Source organism: Choloepus didactylus, chromosome 1 (assembly GCF_015220235.1).
Source record: "Choloepus didactylus isolate mChoDid1 chromosome 1, mChoDid1.pri, whole genome shotgun sequence".
In the NCBI taxonomy this organism is placed as follows: Eukaryota; Metazoa; Chordata; class Mammalia; order Pilosa; family Megalonychidae; genus Choloepus; species Choloepus didactylus.
Window position 1 is genome coordinate 170,017,504 of NC_051307.1, and position 2,888 is coordinate 170,020,391.

Here is a 2,888-nt window from a genome sequence, read left to right on the forward strand (position 1 = left end):
TTCAGAAGCTAGGTGTGCCTACTCCTGGGGCAGTAGCATTCTGCTGGTTGGCAATCCTTGGTTCCTTGACTTTCCTGTCACATGGCAATATCCTCTCCTTTCTGTTCTGGGTTCTGTTGACTTCTGGCTTCTCTTTATGGCTTTCTCTTTTATCAGGCCTCCAGTAATAGGATTAAGTTCTGTCCTGATTTAGTTGGCCACACCTTAACTAAAAATAACATCTTCAAAAGGTCCTGTTTGCATTGGGCTCACACCTTACATTAGTCTGGAACATTTGTTAAAATTCACAAAAGAGTATTTCTATAATTGTATTATTCACAATAGTCCATGACTTATAATAGGGTTCTCTGTGTTGTACAGTTGTGTTTTTTTTTAAATTTTTTATTCTTGTAACATATATACACCTAAAATTTTCCCTTTTAACTACATTTGAATATATAATTCAGCGCTGTTAATTACATTCAGAGTGTTATGTTACCATCACCACAACCCATTTCCAAAACTTTGCGATCAACACAAAGAGAAACTCTATACAATATAAGTATTAACTCCCCATTGCCTGGACCCACCATTTCCCCTTGTACCCCACATTCTAGATTTTCACTCTATGAGTTTGTTATTCTAATTATTTCATATCAGTGAAATCATACAATATTTATTCTTTTCTGTCTGGCTTATTTCACTCAACATGATGTCTTCAACATACATGACATACATGTCTTATTGTATGTATCAGAACATCATTCCTTTTCCACTGCATGTATATAGCACATTTTATTTATCCATTCATCTGTTGATGGACACTTGGGTGGCTTACGTCTTTTGGCAGTTGTGAATAATGCTGCTATGAACACTGGTGTGCAAATATCTGTTTGAGTCCCTGCTTTTAAATCTTTGGGGTATATGCCTAGAAATGGGATTGCTGGATCATATAGTAATTCTACACTTAACTTTCTGCAGAACCACCAAATTTTATTTTGGTATAACATTATAAATTGATAGTTGTTTTCTCTTAGCACATTGGATGTACTATTCTATTATCCTTTGGCCTTTATTATTTGGACAAGAAATGAGTGATCCATTTAAAAACATTTGTCTTTTCTCTCTTGTTGTTTTTACAGTTTCCATTTCTTGATTGAGATTTTCCATTTGTTTCCACATTGTGTTCATGGCTTTCTTTTAAATCCTTACACATTTTCATAATAGGTGTTTGAAAATCCTCTGCTAATTCCACATTTTCTCAGTTTGGTCTGTGTATTGACCAATTTTTCTTATTATTATGAGTCAAATGTTCTTGTTGCTTCACATGTCTAATGAGCTTTGATGGTATGCTACACACTGTAGATGCAACATTCTTGGGTGTCTGGATTTTGTTGTTTTAAATAGCATTGAGATTTTTTTTGTCTGGAAGGTAGTTAATTTGTTTACGGGTTGACTTTATCTGTTCAAGTCTTGTTCTAAAATTTTGTCAGGTAAAGTCTGGGGTAGTCTTTCCTCTAGCAGTAGATTAGGTGTGGCTTTTCTAGGGTCTTTACTGAATTCCTGGGGTGTTCAGTTAAGTCTCCCAACCCTCAGTGGTTGGAACCAAAGCATTGCTCAACCCTGTGTCAGCTCCAGAATTGTCTAGGTAGTTTCTCTGTTTTCAGTAGTTGTTCCTCTTTTCTCAGTAGTTGTTCTTTGCCCAGTGTCATAGAGTTTCACCTTTACATATACAACTTAGTATTCGCCCAAAGAGTCAAAGGGATCTCTATGCAAATTCTGGAGCTCTTTTTTCTAAATTATTCCTCTTTTCTGGTACTCTGCCTTATATATTCCAGTTGCCTCAGTAGCCCCGACTTTGATCTTTGTTTGCTTAGCTCAGTGAGACTTCAGTTCTCTGCTTGGGCTTCTCCTCCCTGCACTGAAGTCCAAAAAGTACCTCCAGACAGAAAGCTGGGTGATCATTTTTTTCTTTTTTCTTAAGGATCACAGTCATGATCTTTCTCTTATGCAATGCCTGAAAACTTGTTTTTGTCCCATTCTGTATTTGCTTAGTGGGATGAAATCAGATACTCCAACACGATCTATTCCATCACAGATGGAAGCAGAAATCCTGTTGTTACTTTTAAACTTTCAGATCTCCATAGTACAATTTCAATGTGTCCAAGACTAAATATATTCACATTAATGCTGGTTTGATGTCACAGGACTTCAGCAATCTTAAATTCATGCCTTTCTTCAATAATGGAAAAAAATCCTTTTTTCTTTAAATATGACCTTTTCCTCATCATCTTTATCTCTCCTTCTGTAAATCCTATTGAATTATGTTATATTGTTCTCTAGCTACATGTCTTATAAACTTTCCCTGATAGTTTACATTTCCTTATCTCTCCATGCTACTCTGAATAATTTCTTCATTTTAATTTTAGTTTACCAATTCTTTCTTTAGCCATATCTATTCTGTTGTCTAGCCAATCCACTGAATTTTAATTTCAATGAGTATAATTCTTATTTATAAAAGTTCTGTTTGATTATTTTCATATATTCAGATTTTTAAATAGAATCCCAGTCTCCCATTATGGTTTAGCTTTATTCTTTACTCCTTTAATCCTTCTAAATATTCTCATTTAAGTTTTTCTTTCAGCTCTTTTTCTATTATTTCTCCTTTTTGTTGTGCCTTCTTAATTTTTCACATGGTGAATTATTTCTTCACAATGTGTGAATTTTATAATTATATTGTGAGGATCTATCTCCTTTGTGGGAGTCCCATGCTTTGGGGTGTATAAAGATCTTTGAAGAGTGGTTTTGTGGTTCTTCTGTCAGGGCCCCTGAAGTTCAGAGTCAAAACGATCATCTCTTTTGTACAAATATAATGATTTATTACTTTGGCATTTCTTCATAATTTATTA